The sequence below is a fragment of the Alligator mississippiensis genome, chromosome 3 (genome assembly GCF_030867095.1).
Source record: "Alligator mississippiensis isolate rAllMis1 chromosome 3, rAllMis1, whole genome shotgun sequence".
NCBI lineage: Eukaryota > Metazoa > Chordata > Crocodylia > Alligatoridae > Alligator > Alligator mississippiensis.
In genome coordinates, this window is record NC_081826.1 from 115937160 (window position 1) to 115950337 (window position 13178).

Sequence of the window (13178 nt, forward strand, 5' to 3'; positions counted from 1 at the left end):
TATAATGTGCCATAACAGTACAGCTGTTAAGTTTTATTTTAAATTAAATAAATCAATTTAACAAAGCAGAGTGCAAAAATATGGCCAATTGCCAGTTACACTAAGATTCTGAGAGACAAATTCACTCTAGGTTTATGCCGGGTTCAATGAAAAAGGATTGGAACATCTCCTGTCCCTCTTTTCATTTTAAAATGGCCTGTACCTTGCTTCCCCACTGGGGAATATGTACCAAAGGGCAGGCTGAGGAGAAGGCAGTGCTGTGGCTCTATTCACTCTATGGACCAGCCAAGCAGGAAGTAATCAACTGCGGACGTGTCTACATATTAATGCACTACAGCAATGTAGCTCGTTGCTATGGTGACGTAGCATCAGCAGGCACAAACCATGACACCAGTGCTACATCGCCATAGTGACAAGCTACCTTGTTATAGCACATTGCTACAGCAATGTAGCATCTAAAAATAACTGTAACCAAGCTGGAACAGTAACGGGTGTTACTATGCCATCCAAAAAGAAGTACTAGATGATTGGACTCGGGGGTCGGACTCGATGATCTACTGAGGTCCCTTCCGACCCTAACATCTATGAATCTAACATCTATGAATCTATGATGGCGTAGTAACAATGGCGCCATGGGGAGTATGTATAGCTGAGCCCAGCATTCCACATAAATGCACAGGGGCACACAAAAATGGCTCCCAGAGCTCCCTATTGGTCACTCCTGAGATCCCCCTACTACAGGCTGTGCCTTTTAGAAGTGTGTGAAAACACATAAAACACCGACGGGGAAGTCCATTCCACCATAGACAATTGCAAGGCATCTTTGCACCCTGCAAACACCTAGCTTCCAACAATGCACATCCCAGCCCACTATTTTGTGAGGAGTATCTCTCCCTCATAGACCAGTGTGGAGACCAGTGATACAATGCATCATAGAGTTTGAACAGGTATTCTCTGGGTGTATTTTCCCATCATTTTAAAACTACAACTCATAACAGATTGATTCAGGTTAGCAACTTAGTAGATGTTCCTCACACACACTCCTAGATAGCCCAAAATACCCCCATTCATAGCTGTCAGGCTGCGAAAACTGATGAGCCTTGTATTAGATTATGACTGACCTTTCTCAAGGAAGTACTTTCCAATCCTGTGGCTACATTTTGGCAAACTAAAAATGTGCCCTAGCAGAAATCAGGTGTCACAATGTTACATAGAAAGGAGGCTGTTTCTTTTGACCTGATCCTGCCTGGTACTGTGTATTCTGCGCTTGCAATGTCTCCCACATAAGGAGCAGTGCACCCTGCCAGTGTCAATCAGCACCTGGGCAGGATCAGGCCTGTAGATAGCCAGGACATAAATCATATATGGCTTTGCAGATCAAAATCAACACCTTGCACCCTGAAGCAAAAACGTAAGCCAGTGCAGACTTTGGAAAATAGTAGCAATATGCTCCCTGTGGCTAGAGCCACTAATAAGCAAGCAGCTGCATTTGTACCACAGGCTGTAGGATTTTCAGTTTCTTTGCAAGCAGACACCACTTTCTGACATCAGGGTGGGGGGAGCAAATTCCAGGCTTCCCATATATAAGGTTCCAATCAGATTCAGGATTGAATAGAACAATATTTGATCTCAATCCAATTTAGGCTTAAGGCTTACTATTTTGAATATGATGCAACTGAGTAGCAGACAGAGAACTATATGAGGAATAGCTACTTATGTAGATGAGAACTGGATGTATAGTTTTCCTATGAGATCTTATGAATAAAAGCTACTCAGTGTATATTTACAAAAGGAAAAAAGGTGGGAGAAAACAGTACCTTCTGGCTAAATGCACTTTACATCTGGGAAATTGAAAAGAACTAAGAGATGTTCCCTGTTTAAAGAAAATAAAGCAATATGTTTCCCAGGTTACTATAAAACAGAAGCCAGGCACAATAATGAATTCAGATACTACATTACTTTGCTGCTGCCGGCACTGGTTCAGTGTAACTTTAAAGTGATAGAGGATATTAAATTTGGCAGGGGGAGGGAGGAGAATCAGCTCCATCAGCATTATGTTAGTATAGCATAGCAAAAGTCTGCCCAGCAGCCTCTGCTTTAAAACCCTCACAATAACTGAGAAATCTGTTTTCAGCTGATCCAAGCATGGTTCCTTTTTTCCCACCCTAACTGGCACTGATCTGAAGCACTTTGGCTATTGCCAGACAGCACATGCCATGTGTCAGTCACTCTTTTTTTTTCTTCCAGGCCCAATTAAAACAAACTTAAACCCACAGGAGAGGCACTTTGCCCCTCAGCTACACTTGTCCTCTGATGCACACCCCACTCCAGCCCCATCAGAGACAATATAGCAGGGGGAGGGGGGGAGTTTTTCTTTAATTAAAGCTACTTGTATCATGTAAATTACTCATGACAAAAGCAAGAGTGTTTATGAATATCAGCAGAAATCAGCCTTGCAGAGCAAGAGCCAGCATTTACATTTCTATAGCTTATCACTGTTTGGGCTGGGAATTATAGCATTCTTCAGATTAGCTACCTGCAGGCATGCACCAGTTTGACCTTTTGCATGCTAAATTGCATGCGCTAAATTAATTTTCCCTCTCAGTTTTACTGAGATAAACAAGGCCAGTTACATGACTCAGGCTGCCCTTTTTCTCCTGCCCATTACATATGCAAAAGTAAATATTTTCCAGCTAATCCTCTAATTTAAAGTCTGGCTTTCAGAACTGACTTTATTAAATTAAAAGAAAAAAAGGAATGATGTAATAGATTAGAGGGATTTTGTTTCTTTCAAACCACAGACAAAGTGTTTGGTCAATTTGTATTTAGTTTGAAAAGAAATGTAGGCAGTGCCATAATAGAGCAAGCTTTAGACTAGTATGCTTGCATAAAGGATCCAGAGGATGTGTATGCTGTGTGGAAGAGGAATTATTTCAGCTTTTCCAACAAATATTAAAGACCAGTGCAATTAGCTACAGTACCTTCCCAAAGGCAATGATAATTGCAAGGATATTGGAGAAGAGGGAGAAAAGAGACAAAGGAACATCTTCAGGAAAGTATTGGTCACACTTTCATGCAGGTATGTATGGTAGAAACTCTGAGATCAATCCTTGCTATTCTGAATATAAGTGCTGGTGACTATTAATAATATTTAAAACCCACTGTATATTCTCATAGTGGTATAAATCAGGAATTTCTCTATTGAAGTCAGTTGGAGATTCTCTGGGTTCAAGAGAGTGGAGTTATCATATTCCTAGTTTACTCCATGAAAATAAACACACATGGTCAACAAACACAGATATACACTTATGAAACTGAATTTACATAGATACATATTGCAAGGGAGGTCAGATATGAAGAAAATGAGAGAGCAAGCAGAATCTGTCCCAGCTCAGCAGGAGTTAGGCATATTATTATATCACATAACATAAGGCCCCCTCTATACATTACAGGCATTGCACAAATAACTGGTTAATTGTGGTTACCTATAAGAGCAGCTACACGTGCAAAATAGCTATCACACTATAAAAAGCTCTAGCCAGCTATAAAGTTAGACCCTGAAAATGTGTACTAATTTAATAGCTGGTTTCTATCAAGCTTTAATTTTCACATGTAGCAGGGTCTCCCCTGTGGCTGGGAGCCCTGTCAGCTGCTGTGATCCCCAGGCCTGGGGGTGCATGGGATGCCCCCGCAGCTGGGAGCCCCTCAACTGAGAGGGCTTCCAGCCACCAGAGCTTGCTTCTTGCAGCCTTCTTGCTGGCTCAGCCTGCACCAGCAATAAGACACAATAGGATCTAATGTGCAATTCCACATATATGTAGTGTGGCATGACAGAAGGCATGATTGTGTGGCTTGTTCATTAGATCCCATTGTGCCTTTACCTGCATGTGTAGAGGGGGCCATAGTTTCTACTGTGGAGACAGAAAGAAAATGTGATTCCTGTCTTACTGAAGAGAAAGGATTTCCTTGTCATGAACATCAGTTAGAAAAGATAATCCTCTGTGGGTGTGTCTACATGTACATTAGATCTGGGAGCAATTTACTTATGAGTAGACTACTCATAAGTAAATGCTCCTGGGCAGGTGTCTAAAAGTGCAGGAAAATGGAAGCAGATTTGCTGCTAATAGCAGAAAACTGCTCCCACTTCCTGAAGACCTGCAATGGGCCCCGCTGCCACCAGGGGAAGCTCTAGGCTCTCCCTGGGTGTTAGGTCAGGGGCTATCAGGGAGCACAGGGCCAGAAGACAGCTGTCTCCTGGCCAGGACTGGAACACTGATCCCTGCCCCCAGGGGGCTTCCTGTTGCTAGAGTAGACAATGTCCCCCAACCCTAGCCACAGAGAGCTCCTGGCCCTGACTCCCAGAACAGGGGCAGAAGATTTGGGAACAGATGCAAGGGAGGGGCAGGTCCCAGCCCCCTGTCCTCATCCACCAGTGGGGCAGCTAGTAGTGAGCCCCTGGCTGAGTGGGGATTCCCAGCCACTGTTCCCTGTCACCCTACTTCCCTCCCCCACGACCTGGCATGGCAGGGAGCAGAGGAGCCACGCAGAAAACCTCCTCAGCGCTGCTCAACCCACCCCTCCACCCCCCACCCCACTGCCCTGGCAATGTACCTCCTTCATGCGGGGCTGCAGTGAAAGTAGCAGCACTGGGCTGCGCCCCTAAAAGCAGCAGCAGGCACTGGAAACACATTGCCAGGGCAGCAGGGGGGAGAAGGGGGCTGCTCATAGTTTCATAGTAGCTAGGGTCAGGAGGGACCTGAACAGATCATCTAGCCTGACCCCCTGCCACAGGCAGGAATGAATGCTGGGTTCACAAGACCCCAGACAGGTGATCATCTAACCTCTTTTTGAATTTACCCAAGGTAGGGGCAAGGACCACTTCCCTGGGAAGTTGGTTACAGATTCTGGCCACCCTAACTGTAAAATATTGCTTCCTGATCTCTAACCTAAACCTATTCTCCATCAGCTTATTACCATTGTTCCTCGTCACCCCAGGTGGTGCTGGGGAGAATAGGGCTCTTCCTATTTGCTAATGATCTCCCCTGATGAGTTTGTATGCAGCCACCAGGTCTCCTCTTGCTGAGGCTGAACAGGCTCAGGTCCCTCAGTCTCTCCTCGTAGGGCCTGTCCTGCTGCCCTCTCACCAAATGGGTGGCCCTCCTCTGAACCCTCTCCAGGCTGGCCACATCCTTTTTAAAGTGCGGCGCCCAGTACTGGACACAGTACTCCAATTGCGGCCTGACCAAAGTCACATAGAGGGGGAGTATCACCTCTCTGGACCAGCTTGAGATGCACCTTTGGATGCATGACAAGGTATGGTTGGCCTTGCTGGCTGCGGTCTGGCATTGGAGGCTCATGTTCATCTTGACTCCAAGATCCGTTTCCACCTCTGTGCTTTCAAGAGGGAAACTCCCCAGCTTGTATGTACACTGTGGATTCCTTCTCCCAAGGTGCAGCACCCTGCATTTATCGACGTTGAACCCCATCCTATTCTCATCTCCCCACTTTTGTAGTCTGTCTAAATCTATTTGCAGGTTGAGTACGACCCGTCCACTACTCTCTGGGTGCGCCCCATCAGCCAGTTTTTACCCATCCAACTGTGTAGGCATCAATGCCACAGTCGTTTAATTTATTAATGAGAATGGGGTGAGAGACAGTGTCAAAGGCCTTCTTAAAGTCTAGAAAGACTACGTCCACAGTGACACCATCATCCAAGAATTTAGTTACCTGGTCATAAAAGGCAATCAAGTTGGTCAGGCAGGACCTGCCTTTGATGAACCCATGCTGGTTGTCCCTGAGCATGATCTCCCCTGTTGGCCACCCACAGATATGGTCCTTGATGATTTTCTCCAAGATCTTCCCGAGGACCGAGGTGAGGCTTACGGGCCTATAGTTACTTAGGTCCTCCTTCCTCCCTTTCTTAAAAATGGGGATCACATTAGTTAGTTTACAATCCTCTGGCACCTGGCCAGATGACCACGAATGCTCATACAGCCGAGCCAAGGGCTCCGCGATGACCCCTGCCAGTTCCCCCAACACCCTTGGGTGGAGGGCATCTGGACCTGCAGATTTAAAAATGTCCAGCCCTTCCAGAAGATCCCTAACTACCTCTGCTCTGACCCTAGGTCTGTCAGAGCTGTCCCTGAGATTGTCCCTACCTCTGGCAAGGGGGATGCCCCGGTCCCTGTTCAAGAAAACAGAGGCAAAGAAACTGTTAAAAATATCGGCTCTCTCATCTGGCATAGCCACAAGGTTACCATTTGAGTCCTTCAGGGGCCCTACATTGCCTGGTGCCCTCTTCTTGCTCCCAATGTACTTGAAAAAGGACTTTTTCTTGTCCTTAATCCTGGATGCTAGCCTGAGTTCCATCTCTGCCTTGGCCTTCCTAATAGCCCTCCTACATTCACAGGCCAAGGAGGAGTACTCCTTGGTGATAGTTCCTCCCTTCCACTGGTTGTATGCCTCCCTTTTAGACCTCAGGCATTCTTGAATGCCCTTGCTGAGCCATGGGGGTTTCTGAGCACTCTTACCCCCCTTGCTTCTCTCAGGGACTGTTACCCTTTGGGCCTGGAGGATTGCCCCCTTAAGGTACGACCATCCCTTGTAGACTCCCATTTCCTCTACCTTCTGGGCCCTCAGTGCCTCCCCGACTAATCTGCAAAGCTCATTGAAGTTAACCCTTCTGAAGTCAAGGGCTTTAGTCTTGCTATAAGCCCTTTAAACCCTGACCTGGATAGTGAATTCCAGCAGGTGATGATCGCTGTTGTCCAGGTGGTCAAGGACCTGCAGTCCCCTCACCAGGTCATCCCCAGTGGCCAGGACCAGGTCCAGCAAGGTGTTACCCCTAGTGGGGCTGTGCACTACCTGGATAAGGTGAAGGTCCTGTAATACAGCCAGGAATCTACATGAGCGGTCAGACTAGGCTGTCTGCTCCTCTCAGCAAATGTCTGGGTAGTTTAGGTTACCCGTGACAATAATATCCCTTGACCTAACCCCCCGCATAAGCTGACCGGAGAAGTCCTGGTCTAGGTCTTCCCCCTGGTTAGGTGGTCTGTAGTAGACATCCACTGTAAGGTCCCTTTTGCCATATCCCCCTTGTAGTTTGACCCACAGTGTCTCCGCCCAACCCTCCTCTAACCCAAAGCTAATCCTTGATGATGTGAATTGCTCTTTGACGTAGAGCACGACCCACCCCCCCCCCCCCGCCTTTCCTCTCTGTCCTGTCCCTTCTATATAGGATGTATCCCTGAATGCCCACCACCAAGTCGTGGGTAGGGTCCCACCAGGTTTCTGTGAGCCCTACTAAGTCTGGATTCTTACTCGCAGTCAGGAGACACAGTTCCTCCTGCTTGCTCCCCATACTACGAGCATTGGTGTAGAGGCACTTCAGGCCTCCTGAGGGTGCATGCACCTCCCCCTACTTCCAGGACTGTTGTGGCCCCCTGCTCCCAGGACATTGTTGCTTACCTGGGCATCCCTTTCTCTTGTCACCCTGCATGCTGGCGAAGCATCCTCTCCACTCGGAGCGGACCCTTCCCCCAGTGAAGCTAGTTTAAACCCGCTGTACGAGATCAGCCAATCTAGAAGAAAAAATACATTTGCCCTTAGGGGAGAGATGAAGCCCATCCTGCCCCAGCATGCCCTCCATACAGAAATATGAGTCATTGTCAAAAAACCCGAAGCCCACCTCGTAGCACCAGCTCTGAAGCCACTGGTTAACTACATCAATGCAGGCCTCATGACGCCTACCCTGTCCACTTACTGGGAGAATGGAGGAAAATAGCACCTGAGCTCCCATCTTCTTCAGTTGGTGTCCCAAGGCCTTGTAGTCTTCCATGATGTTGTCCGGCTTGCCCTTGGATGCATCATTTGTCCCCACATGGACCACAACCAGTGGGTAGTAGTCAGAGGGCTTGATGATTTTCAGGATGGTCTCCATGATGTCCCAAATCCTCGCTCTGGGCATACAGCAAACCTGCTTGACCAGGGCTCAGAGCGACAGATTAGACCATAGGTTCCCCTCAGGATGGAGTCCCCAATGACCAGAACTTTACGCCGCCTCCTCCTCAGGGTCTGCCTCTTCTCAGCCCGTGTTGTAGGTCGAGCAGCATCAATGACTCTGGGGATCTGTTCTTCTGCCTTCTCCTCCAGAGGAGCCAGGGCCTCATACCTGTTCCCAAGGGGTGTCTGGGGAGCAGGCACAGCAGTTGTATGAGCTGCCCCGGCCTTGACAGGAACCTGCTGCCACTGATTAGTTGGAGGTTTTGCATGCAGGGTCTCTCCAGTGGATTCTTGGCCCTGCAGAGAATGGAAATACAAATCAATTTCATCCTCTGTCGCATGGATCCCTCACAACATGCTCACCTCAGCCTGGAGCTCTGCCACCTGCCCCTCCAGAGCCTGAAGACGCTCACAAGAGGAGCAGGGGGGGGAGTCACCAGACCTCAGCCCCACTCCCAGGGACCCCAGTCAGCTGCCCCCACAGATCAGGGGGCAGGTGGTCACCAGGCCCCCCAAGGGCTTCATCTGGGTGGCAGCCTCAGAGGAGCCCCAGAAGGAGGGCACCACTGGGGCAGGGCCCCTGGCAGCACTATGAGTCCTCACCATGGCTCACAGATAGTCCTTACCGCTCTCCTTGTTGGTGAAGCCTCCTCCCTCCTGAGGAAGACTCTCTCAATGCCCCGCCTGCTTCTGCTTGTGCAAAGGCAGCGCGCTCTGTTCGTGCGCGTGGCTTGGAAGCATGGCTCTCTGCCTGACTCAGCAAAGAGGGATCCAGGGGCTTCCCCTCCAGATCTTCTGCAGCTGCACTGGCTCCTGCCCCACCTACCTTCGGGGGATCAGCTGCTGCTGCCCCCTCTGCTGGTCCTCAGCCTCCACCACCACTGGTAAGTTGCAGGAGGGCACACGTGTGGTGAGAGCCCCCATATGTGCCCTCTCAGCCTCCTCTCACTCCCTCAGCTCCCTCAGCTCACAGCAGTGAGGAATCCCCGCATGGCCCCACTGTCCCTAGCTGGGTCAGGTCATACCCTCTGGGCTGGGGAGGCTCCAGGGAAGGGAAGCAGGGTGGGAACTTGAGCCCACAGGCTGTGTGCGCCCCAGCTACAGATCTGAGGGGCATGGGTCCCCCCTGCCTCCTGGAAGTGTGCATAGCAGTGGGGAGCCAGCCCTCCCCTCCCCTCCCCTGGATGAACTACCCATGGCCCTGTCCTGCTCCCCGCTGGGGTGCTGCAGTTGAATATTCTGGCCCCAGGCTCCAAGCCCCACCCAGCTGGACAGCAGCCTCATCCTGCACTTGCCCCAGGTACAGACCGGGGGGAGGGGGGCCCTGCCTCCTGGCAGTGCACACAGCAGTGGGGATCCACCCTGCCCAAGCCCACAGCAGGGCAGGGGCAGGGAAAGGGGCTGCAGACCTGAGTCCATAGCCCTGGAAACTGGGGGCCCCCTCCAGCAGGACTGGGAGAGCAGGGACTGTGGGTGGGGGGTAAGGGGCACTAGCAAAGCTGTGGGGGCTGTGGGTGGGGAGTGAGAGGCACCAGCAGGGTCAGAGAGGTTATAGGGGACCTTTAATTTTAATCATGGATTCGGGGGGGTTTAGCAGAGAACTTGCAATTTTTTTAAGAGAGAAGTTGGTATTTTTTATCAGGGAAAACCAGGATCCCTGCTCATCATAGAATGCAATCAGGTTGATCAGGCATGACTTGCCCTTGGTGAATCAATGCTGACTGTGCCTGATTACTTTCTTCTCCTCTAAGTGTTTAGAAATGGATTCCTTGAAGACCTGCTTCATGATTTTTTTCTGGGGACTGAGGTGAGGCTGACTATAGTTCCCTGGCTCCTTCTTCTTTCCTTTCTTCAAGATGGGCATTATATTTGGCCTTTTCCAATCATCTGGAACCTCCCCCCATCACCACGAGTTTTCAGAGAGAATGCTCAGTGGCTCTGCAGTCACATCAGCCAATTCCCTCAACACCCTCAGGTGCATTGCATCCAGCCCCATGTACTTGTACACATCCAGCTTTTCTAAGCCTGTTCTTTCACCACTGAGGGCTTCTCACCTTCTTCCTAAAGTGCAGTAGCCTGGGAATGGACCTAGCCTATGAAGACGAAGGTAAACAAGGCATTGAGCACTTCAGCCTTTTCCTCTTCATCTGTCACTAGGTTGCCTCCCCCATTTGGTAAGGGACCCACACTTTCCCTGACCCTACTCTTGTTGCTAACATACTTGTAGAAAGCTTCCTTGTTACCCTTCATGGTCCTTGCTACCTGCAATTCCAATTGTGCTTTGGCCTTCCTGATTTCATCCCTGCATACCTGAGCAATATTCTTATACTCCTTCCTAGTCATCTGCCCAAGCTTCTACTTCTTGTAAGCTTCCTTTTTGCCTTTAAGTTCACCAAAAAATTATCTGCTAAGCCAAGCTGGTCATCTGCCATATTTGCTATTCTTCCTACACATCAGGATTGTTCCTGTGCCCTCAGTCTGTCTACTATACAATGGCTCATGTAGAGTACTGTTAAGTACTAACTCAATATGGTTATGGCCAATTTACCAGTAATTAATATATATTTCAGCAGTTCTGGTAGGGATTGGGTGAAAGCCAGACCATTCGTTCATTGTGACATCAGCTAGTCCCAGTACCCAGTGCTAGACTTCTAAAGAGAAGGAACTCAAAACAGATTCCAGGACCATACCTTCTTCACTAATCCCAGAGGTTTTCATAGTTCTCCACGGGGAAGAACATATTTTTCTAGAGAAAATACTCTCTGTATACCTCTCTTGCATTCTTAGTCACATCAGTTACCTCTCTTGTTGCTTTCATACCTCCCCTGTTACTCAGAACCCCATTTTGGGGATGGTCTTATTTTGCCTTTTATGAAAGTCATGATGTATGCTCTTATCTTACCTTTCTACCTCCCTGCCCATATCTTCTACTTTTCTCAGTGGGAAACACAACAAGACCCAGCATGGTACATCTAGATAGGTCACCCTGAACCACAAACCACAGCTTGAAAACCTCTGGTCTACTTGCTGATTAAACTAGCACACAAAGCAAAGTGCATACTCAACATGACTTTTGTAGAGCTATAGGATTTGATTCTTGCCTCTGCCAGTCTCTACTAGAGCTTTTTTCATTGTTATGATATATTTACAGATATGCTATAACATAAACAAGTGGTAACAATGTTTTCTGAAGAAGATATCACACAGGAATATGTTTTTCATTGATACCTAATTGCAGCTCTCAATAACATATATAAAGGTTACAGACACTGGGAGGCTAATGGAAAAATAACCCAAGAGTGTTACAAGGGCATTCCAATGAAACACTTAAGAACATTAAGGCATGTGTCATCAGTTCCTTGTTGTGCTGAGAGTTATGTGCATAAATCTCCATGCATCAAAGGATGAACATCCCTCTAAATATCATCTGCACATAGATACAATTGTTCTTTGTAAAGTCTTCCAAAGGCATTCCAAACATACCCATTACAGAAAGAGGAAAGAGAGCATTTTGCTTAATTTGGAGAATATGAGCACAAAGCCTTCCCATTCTTTTCCTTCACCAGATCAAAAGGCCAAATTCTGCCCTCTGATATAGTGCATAAAAACTCAGTTGACCTGAAAAGAAGTTGCATTGGTGTGTCATAAAAAAAATCTACCCAAAGTGTATTGTTCATCTGTCCTGATCCAGTTGAGATGCTCTAACAGAATGCAATAAATTATGAGCTGAGAGGCCAGGAAAATGCCCAGTCCCTTCACCTGACATATGTTAATTTCAAAAAGACAAAAAAGAGAGATGTATATTTTAATTGTTCCCTGTTCTCACACTATCACTTACTCATTTTCTTTTTGGTGTACTCATCTATATTTTAAATCCAGCTTTCCTATATGTATTACATATACATGTACACAAGCACACTATTTTTGCATCAGCTGCAAATGTACATTGTCATGGTGTGCACACAAAATATTGAAACCTACCCATCCTGGGCTTTAACGTTAAGTAGGCACAATGAAATAGTAGGCATTCTAGGAAATTTCAGCAGAGATTACGGGGATAGAAGACAGAGGTAACATTTCTCAAGGTCATATCCAATGCGCTGAATTCAGGGACCCTACTAAACAGCTTCTGCAGCATCATATGCTAGTAGACGGGATCCAAGCTGAGCTCCAGTGAAAATAATTTTAAATGGCAAATAAAATAAATACTTCACACCAACTGATGGTAATCAGTATAGCTGGGTAGAAGTGATAAGATTCAGTAGGGAATTCTGTTATATACCCATCATAATTTATCCAGACCATGGTCCGGTGTTGTTCAGACAGTTTCACATACCTTTTCCATACATATTGTACCCAGACACTATGAAATCTAGGTCAGCTATCTTTTAAAACCTATCACTTGCAATTCTATAAATTAATTTTATTTCCTAACTCTTAAGACCTGAATTTTACCACACAATTTTATGGTAATATCACCAAAGTCCTTTGGCATATTTACCCATATGTAAGTTCATGCCTGTACATGTGAAACACATAAATAATTTTATACCCTAAATAGTTATGCATATAACTTGTAACATTACAATGAAATAACCCTTTATAGAATGGTAAATTATGTTTCCCAGTATCCTAATTTCAGTTTAAAAGTACTGAAGAAACCATCTGCTTTTAAAAACAAGGTAGGAAATTAATGAGAGAATATAGGAAAAATAGCTAATAAAAGAAAAACATACTTTGGTGGTTTCATTCTGTTTCATCCTTGTATTTGTCTTTTAATGTTTTCCAGCAATGTGCTCCGTTCTTTACTACTGAACCTATCATTTAAACTTCATCTAGACCACAAATACAATCATGTCAGGGAACCTATTTAATTAATTATGTCTTGAAGCCCAGAAACACCTTCTGTGGTAAACAACAGGAACATGTACCTCTGAAAATTGCTGCTGGATTTACAACTTTTTCTCTCTGGACTTTTGCTCCCACAATGTTCCAAGTGTGGTTACAGTGTTGATATGACCCTGGTGCAACATGGTTACAATTTGTAGTGTAGACAGAAACATAAACCGTGTTCCATAACCAAACTACTGCCTTCTGCATATTTTTATGCTTTGTGATCCACCCATTAACAACTGAAATAAATCACAACATGCCTTGGGTTCTGTTTTCACTCTGGT

The 13178-nt window shown here is 46.7% G+C and overlaps 1 protein-coding gene across 6 annotated transcripts in view; it reads right to left on the bottom strand.

Annotated features, from left to right (window-relative positions):
• Positions 1-13178, bottom strand: part of LOC102563423 (hypothetical protein) — a 718626-nt gene that overhangs the window by 182291 nt on the left and 523157 nt on the right. For 5 of the 6 annotated variants that reach the window (XR_009460815.1, XR_009460817.1, XR_002091128.2 and 2 more), the window contains exons 10-11: positions 7763-8298; positions 7468-7580 (exon numbers count right to left, since the gene is read on the bottom strand). The gene's annotated coding sequence lies outside the window, so the exon portion shown is untranslated. The remainder of the gene's footprint in view (positions 1-7467; positions 7581-7762; positions 8299-13178) is intronic. The other variant, XR_009460816.1, reaches the window with a different exon arrangement.